The sequence below is a fragment of the Syngnathoides biaculeatus genome, chromosome 18 (assembly GCF_019802595.1).
Source record: "Syngnathoides biaculeatus isolate LvHL_M chromosome 18, ASM1980259v1, whole genome shotgun sequence".
Lineage (NCBI taxonomy): Eukaryota > Metazoa > Chordata > Actinopteri > Syngnathiformes > Syngnathidae > Syngnathoides > Syngnathoides biaculeatus.
Window position 1 is genome coordinate 2,610,060 of NC_084657.1, and position 16,048 is coordinate 2,626,107.

A 16,048-nucleotide genomic window follows, 5' to 3' on the forward strand; every position below is an offset into this window, starting at 1 on the left:
TGATGACAAGCAGCACAGTAAATGGATGGATGGACAAATAAACTAGATAGGCAAAAAAAAAAAAAAGAAAAAGAAACCCCAGACCAACTAATTACCAAAAACTAATCAGGAAATCTAATTAGTTTTGACTAAAACTACAATATTTTTTGCAGTAGTTTGTTGCAGAAAAGTTGTTTGAATAATTATAATGAATCATTTAGATCATGCTGCAATAATACATGTTGGTTCAGCCACATTGGAAAAGTTTGACATTCCACAATGGGAAAAAAAAAAAAAGGAAAAATATCCACAGGGAAAACTTGTTTTTTTTAATGCACAAACATACGTTATTATGTTGAGATGGAGACCTATTGTACAAATGTCAAAATCAAAAGACATCTGATAAATCTCAGTGACAATGGCAGCGAGTTGGCTTCTCAGAAGCAAGATGTTGTGGTTTTGTGGCCAGTGGCCAGCCTTTTGTGTTCCTTGAAGTGGTTCACATGATTTTGCCGTGACAGAAACAGCTTTGAAAGATGGCGTTCCATGCTGGGAGGCCACATGATGCAAGCATAACAGTGCATGACATAAACCCACTGGAGTTTAACACTTCCTGACTGCAGCATGTCGAGTGCACAAAACCTCCAAAATAACTTCAAATATTAAAACATTCCCTCGAAGACTTCAATAAGCACAGAGATATTGTTTTGTATTGACATGACAATTTTTACCGTTACTGTTAATGGTGACTTTATGATAGCGTTGTGCCTAGATTAGTTTACAAGACAAATGTGTTCTTTCATTATTGCAGTATGCCAGACAACTACTATAAAATCTTGCGGAATCTTTGTCAGAAAATAGCAACACTATACTGTACATCATGTATTCCAATACCGCCGTATCCTGTCTTTTGCAATCCCTGGGCTTTATCTCATCGACACAAAATCTGTCGGATAGGTGTCACTGGTCATCGAGACCAGATGCTCATTACCATGGTGATGACAATGGCAGCGGGTCACGGCAATGATTATGTAGCCGAAAAATGACGTGGTGGTCACGTTCAGTCGACGCGTGCTTCAGGTATGTTTACGTACTTTGAATATGATACTGCTTTGCAAGCAGGAAACAAAACGTTATGCAGCCTCGCAATGAACAGTTGTATGTAAACATGTCAGTGTTTTCTCAAATCGTACTCTAAAGCTTCAAAAAAAAAACATTTGTTTCTGAACGCCAGTCTATGTTGACAGCAGGAAGCATGGATGGCTATTGGTCGACATCAAGGTGGAATATATTTAAAATTAAAAAAATATATACATATTAGACTTTTCATTTTGGTGTCGTAGGGCTACCGTAGCATCAAATCGTTGGTCGTGGATTATGTCACGCCACAAGAGGTTTTGTTGTTCTTGACAAAACATATCATATCCGATTTGGGAAATCGTTTGCAATAGCTAATCACGCCACTATCAGGGCTAATATCTTCTGATCAAGGCGTTAGTGTAGTGTGAAAGAATGAGCTTACATTGCCACTGTAGGAGTGGAACCGATGACCCCGATGTTCTGACTGTCTTTGTGAAAGGGTGCGTCATCGGCCAAGAAAAAAGACTTGGTATACACGGTGCCTTGTGAAAGTATTCGGCCCCCTTGAACTTTTCAACCTTTCACTGCATTTCAGGCTTCAAACATAAAAATATAAAATGAAATGTTTTTTTTTGTGTCAAGAACCAACAAGTGGGACACAATCGTGAATTGGAATGAAATTTATTGGATATTTTATACTTTTTTAACAAATAAAAACCTGAAAAGTGGGGCGTGCAATATTATTCAGTCCGGCAAACCCACTCCAGAAGTTCAGTGAGGATCTCTGAATGATCCAATGTTGACTGATGATGATAAATAGAATCCACCTGTGTGTAATCAAGTCTCCGTATAAATGCATCTGCTCTGTGATAGTCTCAGGGTTCTGTTTCAAGTGCAGAGAGCATCACGAAGACCAAGGAACACACCAGGCAGGTCCAAGATACTGTTGTGGAGAAGTTTAAAGCCGGATTTGGATACATAAAGATTTCCCAGGCTTTAAACATATCAAAGGAGCACTGTGCAAGCAATCATATTGAAATGGAAGGAGTATCAGACCACTGCAAATCTACCAAGACCAAGCCATCCCTCTTAACTTTCTCCTCGAACAAGGAGAAGACTGATCAGTGACGCAGCCGAGAGGCCCATGATCACTCCGGATGAACGGCAGAGATCTACAGCTGAGGTGTGAGAGTCTGCACTGCACTGCACTGCACTGCACTGCACTGCACTACACTGCACAAATCTGGCCTTTATGGAAGAGTGGCAAGAAGAAAGCCATTTCTTAAAGATATCAGTAAAAAGTCTCATTTCAAGTTTGCCACAAGCCACCTGGGAGGCACACTAAATATGTGGAAGGATGAAACCAAAATTGAACTTTTTGGCCACAATGCAAAACGATACGTTTGGTGTAAAAGCACACAGCCTATCACCCTGAACACACCATCCCCACTGTCAAACATGGTCGTGGCAGCCTCATGGTTTGAGTCTGCTTTTCTTCAGCAGGGACAGGGATGATGTTTAAAATTGATGGGAAGATGAATGGAGGCAAATACAAAACCATTCTGGAAGAAAACCTGTTGGAGTCTGCAAAAGACCTGAGACTGAGACGGAGATTTATCTTGCAACAGGGCAATGATCCAAAACATAAAGCCAAATCTACAATGGAATGGTTCACAAATAAACGTACCCAGGTGTTAGAATGGCCACGTCAAAGTCCAGACCTGAATCCAATCGAGAATCTGTGGGCAGAGCTGAAGACTACTGTTCACAGACGCTCTCCATCAGACCTCACTGAGCTCGAGCTGTTTTGCAAGGAAGAGTGGGCAAGAATTACAGTCTCCCCATGCACAAAACTGATAGAGACATACCCCAAGCGACTTGCAGCTGGAATTGCAGCAAAAGGTGGCGCTACAAAGTATTAATGCAAGGGGGCCAAATAATATTTCATGCCCTACTTTTCAGGTTTTTACTTGTTGAAAAAGTTTAAAATATCCAATAAATTTTGTCCCACTTCACGTTTGTGTCCTACTTGTTGATTCTTGACAAAAAAATGAAAATTTTACATCTTCACGTTTGAAGCCTGAAATGGCGAAAGGTTGAGACGTTCAAGGGGGCCAAATACTTTCACAAGGCACTGTGTCTGGATATTGGGCCCAGGATTCTCCTCGATGCATCAATGTTAAAAATGGAACCCCAAACTGATGTCTTCCTTCACTTGTTTTTGAAGTGGGTGTTGTCACAATTAGTGACAGGTCCAACCCGGCAATCGATCAAAGGTGGACAATTCCTTTCCCCCAACGCCACCCCGGATACGCTCTACGCACTTGTGGTGAGGACAAGCGGTATAGAAACGAGGTAGATGGATAACAGTGTTCTAAAAGCAGACAGAGCCAGTGGGGGTCGTATGCTGCGTACTGTGGCATTCTGGCTTCGGGGGTGGGGTGGATTTGTCCGTGTGCAGGTGAGCGAGGGTCTGAGGAGTCCGCACACAGGCCTGTCTGTCGACAGCGTCGAGGAGTCTTCAGTCACTGGCATTCTTCTGTGTTGCGGATGGAGAGAAAAGCTTTATGGCCTTGCACCAGAATATATTTGCACATTTGGGTGTCTCTTTGTCTCAGTATGGGTATCAGTATTACACACGGTGTATTTCATCACACCCCCAAGATTTTGTCAGACCTGTTTTTATAATGAACCCGGTCAGCTGACCGTCTGAGCGACCATTGTTATCATTGAGCCACGCAACGATTCAGTTCACCTCCGGCTAACCCTCGCTCGCTGGAACGCGGTCCACACAGTATTGCGCGCTGAGGACCGCTTGTGTAAATGTTGCAATTCTGACTTGTAACCATTCATTTGGCCCACATTCCTTCATTTTTGTGGGCGTCAATGCAAGAGCGGAAGAGCGGCTCTCTGAGTCAATCAGACACGAATGGGGTAAAATACAGTTAGAATGTTCATCCACACCCCCCCGCCCCCATGACAAAGACAAGGCAATGTTAAAATGGTTGTTTGAGTCACGAAGTATCACTTCATGGTGGTTGTGACCTCTTGATCTGTGGGAATTGCCTTGTAATAGAGAAGATAAAAGGGGTGTTAATGGAAGCAGTGAAAATATCAGGGGTTAATGTCAGCCTGGACAATATAATACCAATTGGCTTTGTGCAGGCAGCGCTCCAGATAACTTGCTGTGAATGAGGGAGACAAAGAATTTGGCTGGAGTAGTAAAGGCATTCAGATGTGCTGACCCGTACTGTAAATGGACTTTTGTAGACCCCCACCCCCCACTCTAACCCTCAAGCCTTTAAATAGCACTCCGGCAGTATGTGCTGTTAAAGGCCTTTTTTGTTTTGTTTTGCTGTGTGTGTGTGTGTGTGTGTTCTTAAGAGTGTTGCTGGGAGATACCAAATGATGCAAAGCATGCTCGTTTCTAAAAAAAAAAAAAAAAAAAAAAAAAAAAAAAAAAATTATAATAAAATTAAACAAACCAACAGTTGGCCGGGGAACTGAAAGTGACACTACCGGGGCAGCCGCCACCAAAACCAATTGGGCCAGATATTTCTGAGGAAATGTGAGGTATTAGAATTAGTTTTCTATTTGCAAAGAGCAAAAATCTTTCCAAATGTTTCAATTCAATGTCATTCAAAATACAGCTCATTTGTGATTGGAACCTTTATTTTTTTATTGAGGAACTTTTATGTTACATTTATTGTATATGTATATCCAACTTTTTTTTTTTCTTCTTTTACAGCTAGCGGATACATGGTTGTTATTTATGGACATGCGTTTGTAGTTCATTTGTTCATTCATTTTTGTTATGATATATTCAGCACTAGTCCTCCCTCTGCACATTTATTATATGACAGTTAAGAATGAAAAGCAAAGCACGGCAGTTATCATCGTTTTACACATTTTGAAAATAACACATTCATTTGTTATTCAAAACATTAGCTTGCTTTACTGTTTCCAGAACATTTTAAAATGCTGTTAAGTGACACCTATTTTGTTGTTTGTTGTTTTGTGTTATTTTAAGCTTTGGCGAGTAACTAATTACACCATTTGATTACAAAATATCTGTAATTGTAACCGATTACATGACAGTACTAGGAGGATATGTGTAATTGAACTAACATTGTTTTTGAAATTTTCCATGATTACAATTTTAGTTCCCTTTGAAAAATAGTGTAGTCTCAAACATGACATAATTTTCCAAATATGACCGTGTGCCACCTTGTGATCCAATGTTAGTTTTCCTGAGATTTTGACAAGGTTAGACTCATACTTACACTTTTGAACACAAAAGAACATTATTTTTGAACACTATCAGTATCATCTTTCTAACTTTTGATTTTTTTTTTTTTTTCAACCATCCCGTTTGCTATATGAAGAGCCTTTTGTTATCGGTTCATTATTTTTCAGAAAAAGGCAAATATGTGGGCAAATCTAAATTTACAATCTATGGGATTAATCCACTTTTTGTTTTGAAGAAGTATTTAAGGATCCTGTGTATGCAGTCATTCAGAATTAATAAAGTCCTCAAATGTACAACAGGTTCTCAACAGTTCAACTTCTAATCACCTAATTTTCCAAAACAGTGGCTAATATTGTTTTCAAGTGCCAGACTTTTTTTGTGCAACATCGACGTTCAGCACAGTGAGTATCTTAAAATATTTGCCTTGTGTAGACGAATGAGCCAAGTTTCCACGTTGTCTCTTTTAGAAGTTATGTGAAATTGAGCTGAAGTCCTTTTTTTTGTGTTCACAATCTATTGAAGAAGAAACACTTCATCTTAAAGACACCAAACATCACATGACACGTTAATAAGTCATTTTCAGACAAAACTTCGCTTTATTCCTCCTCTGTTTGCACGGTTGCGATGAGGGATCATCAGGATGGATGAAAATGCCCGAAGTAGGGAATAAGCGGAGTAGAATTAATTTGAATAAAAGAAACGGAGAGTTAAGTACGCTGGGAAAAGTAAACACTGGTCTGGGTAATCACAGTAAATCTGTTCTGGAGTGGCGGCTTTCAAGGGGTTGGGCGGGGGAGGTGGGGGGCTGGCCAATGGTATGACGATGTTAACAAAGCCAGCGAGAAGAACAGCGAATATAAAGAAAGTCACGGCATAGACTTTGTCTGGCTGAGTTCAGCGATGACAACGTCTGCGTGTAATATAAAGAGAATAAAGTGAGCAAAGTACCGTAATTCCCGCCCTACAGAGCGCACCTAGTTGTAAGCCTCACCAAGTACATTTGTAAAGGAAATACCATTTGGTACATACATACATACGCCAGAGCTGTGTAAAAGCCGCAAGTGCCCACATTGAAACCCACATTGAAACACGACATATTTACAAAGAAAGACGGTACACAGACAGTTTTATGTTAGCGCCGCCATATTAACGCTCGCGCCGCCGAGCTAACGGGGTCGGTTGAAAAAAAAAAAAAAACATCGGTAAAACTCGCCGAGACACTGCAGTAACATGCTAGCGCAGCGCGATCAGGGCCGGACCGTTAAAAGTCACTTCCTCCGCACATATATTCCACCAGTCTCATTCTTACCTTTTCCGCTCGAGTGCCCCCTTGCGGCCGTTACAAAAAATGCACAAATTAATCGCATCACCGCATAAGCCGCAGGGTTGAAAGCGTGTGAAAAAAAGTCACGGCTTATGGGCCGGAAATTACGGTACTGAAGGATCATGTTGTATGTACAACGCGGCAAATTTACAGTCTATGTGAGTGGACTTCGGTCTTGCTCAAGATGCCATATCTGGAGATAATCTAACCCACAAGATTTCCGCCGCTGTCATCATCTCAACTGTTTTCAGTAAGAAGATGATGAAAATTTTTCCGAGCTGCGTTGATATTGAGCATGGTGATCTGATAAGTGGAGCGGTTTGCCCCCCCTCCGCCCCGCCCCGCCCTCCACCCCAAACCCGACGTTAATCACACAACACTTAACAGGCGTGAGCATTTCACGGAAACGACCGTTCCGTTACCGTGTCGTTACCCAGCCTGAGAAAACACGGAACCGAAAGTCCGTTTCCCGGATCTCAGGGCTTACTTTTAATAAAGTTCGCCCACGTGTGGAATGTAAAACAAGTTCTCAACGAAATACAACAATCTGTATAAAACGAACCTGCATGAACCCCTTTATTTTGAATGATTAAAACGCCCAGCTTTGTCAGAGTGGTTTACAAACGGCACCGGTTTCCGCTTCTGCGCAAGGTCGAGTTATTCATATCCGGGTCACTCAAACGCTAGTCAAACATGTCGGTTGCTAAGCGTAAAAGACAAGAGACTGTGTCCCGAAAGACGTTGCAAAAGTGGACTATATCTGAAGAATTTATTGCCGGAACCAATGAAGAAGGTGAGGTGATAAAGCTGAGGTGCAGAATATGAATATAAAATCGTTTCCCACTGTTTCCCAGGACAAAAATCAACGGAACCGAAAGATCGGTTACCATAATTGCCGAAATCCTCATGCCTGATTTAAGCCATCAGGCCAATTGCCGTTGCCTTTCATCACCCTGTGTGAATATATTTTCCCATTCCGTAACCGTTTTGTAGCTTGAAAATCAGTTTCAAGGCATCCCTACCATGTTACAGTTTGACATTTGTCATTTTTAATGTGACAACATATGGCAACGTCAAAGGGAAATAAAAAACAAAACCAAAAAAAAACCTGTTGGACTTTTCCTCAAAATGCTGCCAATGTGGTCACAAACAGAGTAATGTATTTGAAATAGCAGATATAAATGATGGTCCAAAAAGGAAAACAATTTAGAAAAGTCATGTTGCCAAAGATTTAGGACAATCCTTATCAAAAAGCAGTTAATAACATTTTGATGTTTTTGCCTGTGTTTTTCAGATTTACAATGGTGTTATGAGTTCCAGATGTTTGTTGCAATTACATTTATTGGAGTTTTTAATGCATCTGAGAACCAATGGATGGATTATATGAGCTTCATGGGACCAAAATTGAGAAACATCAACTTTGGTGTCCCACTCTTAATGAGATTTTTGTTGTTGTTGCTTGATTCATATAAGACACCGCCTTTTGCATTTTCTACTTTTTAGAAAACAAGCGTATTGTTTTTGGAAGGTTGTTTTTCCCCATATAGTCTCCAATGATTTATTACAAACAGATGCCGGCTCTTGTTTATTGCTAATACATAATTTGTTCCCATTTTCAGGCTGCCCACAGGGTTGAATGTGCGAATCCTTTTTATTTCCCTTTTTTAATAAGTGAGCACGTGATCACTATTCAGCCTTGTTTCAGTATTTGGATAACCCCAACAACTCAGAGTGCTGGAACTGGCTTACAAACTCGGGCTCAAGTGCTAAAATAGTTTCTCCACTTCCTTCCACAGCCACAGCTGCAGACATATAGAGTTTAACAACTTAAATCTCCCAAATCTGATTAAAAGGTTCTACCAAGTTGTCCGAAAGAAGTTCAAAACAGCTTTTTTTTTTTCTCCCCAACACATCAGAGAAGACCCTCAAATAAATGGCTACAGTGTAGACTGAAAGAAATAAGCCTGTGTATGGTCGCATCCTTCTACTTCTTTTATTTATTTTTTTATTTATAGTGCAGACTCCACCTTATAAGAGTGATTTTGAATGGTAGCCAGAGGCACCCACACCTCCCTCCCCCGCCCCCACCCCCACCCCCATTTAATGGTTTCCATATTTTGCAGCCCGAGTGAGGTAATAGAATTTATTTGGCAGTGGTCTAAATGGGGAGGGCAGGCAGCAAAGTCATTACGTGTGATTAGCGCTGTTTGCAGGAGTAAACTGATGTGAATAATCTGAGTGGTGATGTGCGCAATGGGAATACTGTCTACGATGAATCTTTTTTTCCTCTGTTCTGACAATATTCGAACAAAGTCCGTGGTATGTGGCATGAACGCAATTCTTTGACTGCTACTGAAAATGAAACAGGTACAGCTATTTGGATTCTTTTTGGATTTTGAAAGGCTTTGTCATGATCATCTTATTTGGCCTCAAGCAGAGAGCCAATGAACAAAATGAGTAGCGCGCCGTATTTGGTCAATCGTCACCTGATCCTCAAAATCTTTGCCGCTTCTTCTGGGTTTTATCCGGCTCATCTATTCTGTCACAGATAACAACAAATTGACATTCTTCCACTCCTTGCGTGGGCTGGTTGAAGCGTGATGAACACCACCGTGAACGCGTCGAAGGGAATTCATCCCACAAACCACATGTACTCTGTTTCAATGTGGTCAAACATTTTCTGGCGGTACACAAAAGCATTGTCACGTTGATATGATGAAAAGACAGAATGAGGAAATTGATCAAACTGCGGCACAATGGATACCGCACATGGAAAAAGAGAATATTTATTCCGATGTTGGAGGAAGCGTGACTGCCACGAGAGGAAGTAAAGCAGTTACAGTATTTTCTTACATGGTTTGAGAAGGCCAAAACTTTATTTTCTACTCCATCCAAATCTCACCATCCCGTTTTGGGAAGATTGCAAAGTGTCTGATCTGTCATTTAAAGTTGTGCATCTTTAGTTGAATACGCTAGAAAAAGCTGCACGCACCCAACCGCAAATCCGAATTTCTTATCTCTTGATTGCTCTTACTAACGTGGCCTAAAATGTTAAAGTATCAATAATTTTTGGGAAAATACCATGAATTGGTATTTCAGCACGCGGAAAATTGATATACAACAAAACAAGACAAAAAGGGCGTCAGAAAATAACTGTAATTCAAATAACATTGAAAAAAATACATTCTGAAATGTCCTTGCCATTAATCGTCAAATTAGATGAGAACGACGCACAAATGTATTGATCAAATTATGCTTTGCAGAAATACTCCAAGAATTACACCAAACCAGTGTTGCCTGTAGACATATTCCGTCGAGTTGATTGTTTCGTCTTTCCGATGAATGCCAGCCCCCCTCAAATGTCTAACATACGTCAGCCACGTTACGTGAATCTTTCTTTGAAGGTGGACCATTTTGAGGAGCCAATTAGGTGTGACGCATCAACGTGATGAAACCCGTCGCGCAGAGCACATTGCAGTTGTTGTGCCCCCGGACTCCTTCTCTCCTTATTTCTCCCCATTACCCCGACTGCCCCAGTGCAGGCTGCACATTTCCAGCTCTTTATAAATAGTCGACTGCTAATATTTACTCCTCACTTTCAAGCCCAGGCACAGAAAGAGTAGGGGGGCTACATTCTGTTGCTCGGGCAGGAGGCGGCCACTAACTCATGCCCTCATTAATTCTACAGAGGGGAAACAAACATTTGTCCTTTCTGGGCCTTGTGTGATTTGTAGAGAGGCCCAGCTGAGTGACAGCAGCAGTCTTGTTAGGCAGGTTTGTGTGATGAAGCTGTGTGCGCGTTTCCATTCATCAGTACGTGCTGCTCAGCAAACTTTTAACTCACAAAAACAAACCCGCAACCAGCAAGAGAATTCGCACGGATTTGGTGCATAAGACTGTTTGTTGAGGATCTTGTGATCTCGTCGCTAGTCTCGTATTCCAGTCTGCACTCCCTTACTCCCATCACAGTTGGTAAACGATGAAGTCGTGGGACACACGATTTCCTCTTGCTGGTCCCTTCCCCTCCTTTTCTCTTTCCTCTGCGGCGAAACCAATGTCTGTGGCTTGAAGGTTTTGATCGCTGCGCATTCCAAAGCAAAAGGATCCCCTCGAGATTTGGCGTCACGATCCTTGTTCTGCAATGCGTGGAGCGCGATTCCGAGCTGTCAGCAGCTATTACTATACACAGATTCCAGCGGCAGATACCTGGCTTGTGGCAGAATATTTGTGACGACAGCTTTTCAGGACAAACGCGTTCTAGAATTTTTTTTTATTTTTTCATTTTTGGTGCCAATATGAACTCTTGTGACGTTTTCCTGTATTTCATGCTTAAAAAGTAAAAATCACGGCCTTTACCAGTAATTCATTATTTGCTGCACTTCTGTTGGATGAAAAATGACTCGTAAAACTTGGAATGAAACGCGACTGGTGCATTACGGGCCTCTTATCACATACTTGAGTACAGCAGTGCAAATGCAAAACAGGCCTCACTTCCTAAGTAGATTTGACAGCAAGGACACGGAGCACTTCAGCGATGGACGGCCTCGTGAGCGTGGAGGCCCTCGCACTTCTCTTCAGCCTGCCAAATGAGGATTAGCACCACCACACCGACTGCTGACCCCTTCATCCAATCTGCAAGCGTGCTGTGACATTGGCAGTTCATTGCCACCGTCATAACATCGTAGACTCTGCACGCCTCCTCTTCCACATCATGTCAGCATCTCACATTCCTCGGTGCATCACGTGGCACCCAAGCTGGGTTTGTGTTGGTCTGGACCGAGTGATTAGAGTACCAGCGAAATGCCAACATTCCAGCGTGGCGGGCGTTTTGTCGGAGGGATTTCCTGATGGCTTTCATGCCGGTGTGGCACAATTACTGTTGCTGAGCAATCACTGGCTGGGGGTTCGACACTCGGTCAGAGGCATCTAACCAAGCTCACCACGCTAATGAAATTACAGATAATGTACTCCAGAATCAAGATTGTGAAACCTTTTGACTATACAAGCAATTTGTAATCTTACACAATCATGCTAATAACAACCATACAACAGGAGAAATAAAGTAGGGTAAACATGAGGGACTGCTGACGTAACTAACGACAAATTTTCAAATCGTGGGCGACCACGAGGAAGAAACTGGCAACTGCATGTTTACTGTTCTTTCAAAGTATTTTGTAAACGAGACGACCAACAGTGTGTTGCACACGTCACAATCAGAATCAGCTTTATTGGCCGAATATCTAAACACACAAGGAATTTGTCTCCGGTAGTTGGAGCTGCCTGAGGATGACATACATGTTGAGTACGATAGTAGACAGACTGCCTACTGGGAACCCTTTTTCTAAACTCACACTTGTGCAAAGGATGCAGTCTTCTAGCATTTAAACAGTTAAAATGCCCATCAGAGCGAAGGTCCATTGCAATGACTTTTGTGCAAAAGGTATCAAGACTTCAAGGAGTGTATGCAGTTAAAAACGTGTGAGAGTCCAGCACGGGGGTTGGCAACCTGCGGCTCCGGAGCCGCATGCGGCGCTTTCATCCTTATGTTGCGCCTCTGCGTGGCTTCAAAACATGTATTCATTGGACACTCTACATTACCCCGAGGTGTGGTTGTGAGTGTCACTGTTGTCTGTCTCCATGTGCCCTGTGATTGGCTGGCAACCAGTTCAGGGTGTACCCTGCCTCCTGCCCGTTGATAGCTGGGATAGGCTTCAGCACTCCCGTGACCCTTGTGAGGATAAACAGCTTAGAAAATGGATGGACGGACATATACTGTTGACACAAGACAGTTGGACAATGTGAGTTACAACTGTGGTGAAGGATGCCTCCCGAAGTCCACAATCATCTCTCCAGACTTTAGTGCATTCAGCTCCAGGTTGTGTTGGCCACACCCCTTGCCTCTCCACCCCTTGTCGATACCAAGACTCGTTGCCGTCTCTGATGACCCCAATGACTGAGGTGCATCTGCGGACATCATGAGTTTGACAGCCGGGTGCCGTGAGGTGCAGTCATTCGTGTTGTGCAAGAAGAGCACCAGGGAGAGGACAACCTTGGGGTGCTTCGGTGCCAATGGTGCATGTAGATGAGGTAGTGTCCCCCAGCCTCACCTGCTGTGTCCTGCCTGTCAGGAAGTTGTAGATACACTGGCAGATGGCATAGCCGGACTTCTGGTGACAATCGAGTATCCCCCAGCTGTCTGTCGTCACAAAATTGACCTCTCTGAGAAAACATGATGCCACAAGGCCTCCGGAATGACAAAAGTAGTAGTAGATGTAGAAGAAAAAGAAGGAAGCAGGTAAGACTTGTTTGGTTAAGATGTTTCAACTTTACTCGAAAAGGTTTCTTCAGTTCAAAATTTTTGCCGCAGAGTCCTTCTAATTTATGCCTCGGTTGGTGTGCTCCCTGGTGAGGGTCAACAATAGGGTGTTGTCGGAAACAGAGGTGATCTCTTTTATTCTCCTTTTTAAAAAGTTGTTTTTTAGTAAAAAAGGACTCTTCGCGGGAAACGGGTGTGTCCACACAAGAACGCTGACACACCGTCACAGGGAGTCATCCAAAATGTAGAAGACTGCAGCCCATGTGATGTAAACATACAACAATCGTTGGGAATGCGAATCGTTTGCCCTTCCTTTTGTTATGTCCGGAAACAATTTCTTCAGAAGAAGGAATCTTTGTATGAACAAATCAGAAATATGAAATGATTCTTTCTTTTTCCTTGGCCGCCACCCCCCACCGTGTGGGCAGTGACTCGCCTGGGAACGTGAGCGGAACTGTTGAAGCATTCTGCCATTCACTTCTGAACATTCTGCGAATGACCAATGAGTAGCTGTGATAAAAGGGGGGAATGTAGAATATGAATGTAGAACTTCCAGAACTGCTCCACCAATTCCACAGTGCCAATCCGTCAAATGTTCTGTTCGTAACTCTGTGTGCTTGTGGCATGACTCAGTGTTCTTTGACTGTACCAGAAAGAGTACCGGGATGTCGCCAGTGATGTCACTAACTTCGGCGAATGGATGTAAAAAAGTCACGTCGGCTGACGAGAGTCGAGCTGGATGTACAGTAAAAAAAACGAGTATTTGAACACCCTGCTATATTGCAAGTTCTCCCACTTAGAAGTCATGGAGGGGTCTGAAATTTTCATGTCGACTGTGAGAGAGATAATCTAAAAAGAAATCACAATGTATGATTTTTTTTAAAGGCAAATTCTGACCCTCAAAGACCTGTTCGTCCTCCGTTAAAAGTCCACCTCCACTCCATGTATCATCCTGAATCAGATGCACCTGTGTGAGGTCGTCAGCTGCATAAAGACAACTGTCCACCCCATACAATCATCAAGACTCGAACTTGTAGCATGGCCAAGACCAAAGAGCTGTCCAAAGACACCAGAGACAAAATTGTACAACTCCACATGGCTGGAAAGGGCCACGGAGAAATTGCCAAGCAGCTTGGTGAAAAAAGGTCCACTGTTGGAGCAATCATTAGAAAATGGAAGAAGCTAAACATGACAGTCAATCTCAATCAGAATGGAGCCCCGTGCAAGATATCACCTCGTGGGGTGTCAGTGATCCTTAGAAAGGTGAGGAATCAGTCCAGGACTACACGACAGGACATGGTCAATGACCTGAAAAGAGCTGCGACCACCATTTCCAAGGTGACTGTTGGTAATACACTAAGACGTCATGGTTTGAAATCATGAATGGCACGGAAGGTTCCCCTGCTTAAATGAGCTCATGCCAAGGCCCGTCTTACGTTTGCCAATGACCGATTGGATGGTGCAGAGGAGTCATGGGAGAAAGTTTTGTGGTCAGATTAGATGAAAATGTAACTTTTTGGTCATAATTCCACGAACTGTGTTTGGAGGAAGACGACCCATCATGGGTTCCATCCCAAGAACACCATCCCTACTGTGAAACATGGAGGTGGTAGCATCATGCTTTGAGGGTGCTTTTCTGCACATGGGACTGGACGACTGCACTGTATTAAGGAGAGGATGACCCCAGCCATGTATTGTGAGATTTTGGGGAACAACCTCTTGCCCTCAGTCAGAGCATTGAAGATGGGTCATGGCTGGGTCTTTCAACATGACAATGACCCGAAGCACACAGCCAGGAAAACCAAGGAGTGGCTCTGTAAGAAGGATATCAAGGTTCTAGCGTGGCCTAGCCAGTCTCCAGACCTAAACCCAATAGAAAATCTTTGGAGGGAGCTGAAACTCTATGTTTCCCAGTGACAGCCCAGAAACCTGTCTGATCTCGAGAAGATATGTGTGGAGGAGTGGGCCAAAAACCCCTCCTGCAGTGTGTGCAAACCTGGTGAACAACTACAGGAAACGTTTGACCTTTGTAATTGCAAACAAAGCCTACTGTACCAAATATTAACATTGGTTTTCTCAGGTGTTCAAATCCTTATTTGTAGCTGTATCACACAAATAAATCTTTAAAAAAAATCATACTTTGTGATTTCTGGATTTTCTTTTTTAGATTAACTCTCTCACAGTGGACATGCACCTATGAGGAAAATTTCAGACCCCTCCATGATTTCTAAGTGGGAGAACTTGCAATTTAGGAGGGTGTTCAAATACTTGTTTTCTTCACTGTAAGTGGACGCAGAAAGATGGTCGGTAGCCGAGCTCACTGCATGCAAAGGTTTTTTTTGTTTGTTTTTTTCCAACCTTCCCCGCCTTTCCTATTTCAAAAATCACGATGACAACAAGGTGTATAGCGCTTTAGTGAACATGTTGCGAGAACATGAACCTTAGTTCTGGGATGTTTTTATTTCACCTAAATTATTTTAATAAAAAGAAATAAACGATTCAGTGAGTGAATCTTTTTAAGGAACTGATTTGAATCATTCTGTACACTCAAAAGAACTGACCCGCACATCACGAATCTGCACTGGATTGAAACACATGTGCAATATACTGCTCTACATCTACACTTTTTTTTCTGATGGTTGAAGTAGAGGAGCAGAAGATTTTGTGGTAAAACCAATTTGATACTCAGGAGCTCTTGTACATGGCACAAGACAGAATGGTCTTTTGGAGACATCTGGGCCTTTTATGACTTAGATCAGAAGGGGCCTGGGATATGGCCAAATTAACGATGCCGGATGTGCGTACCTTGAAGTAAAGTAATTAGTCAAAGTTCAAATCAATAACACGATGACTAAGAAATGACAAATTAGCTCACATCAGTTTCTGACATTCTTCACACTGGTGTGAAAGCCCCATTGATGTCCTGATATACATTGTAAAATAGATATTATCATGAAAATATATATAACGTTTTCACTTTAATGTCGACACGGAAAAATAAATATGAGCATCATCATCCATGCGCAAAGTTGCGGAAGTCTCACTCGACATCGAATTGACTGCTACTTGATCAGCAGATGTTACACCGGCACATTCGCCA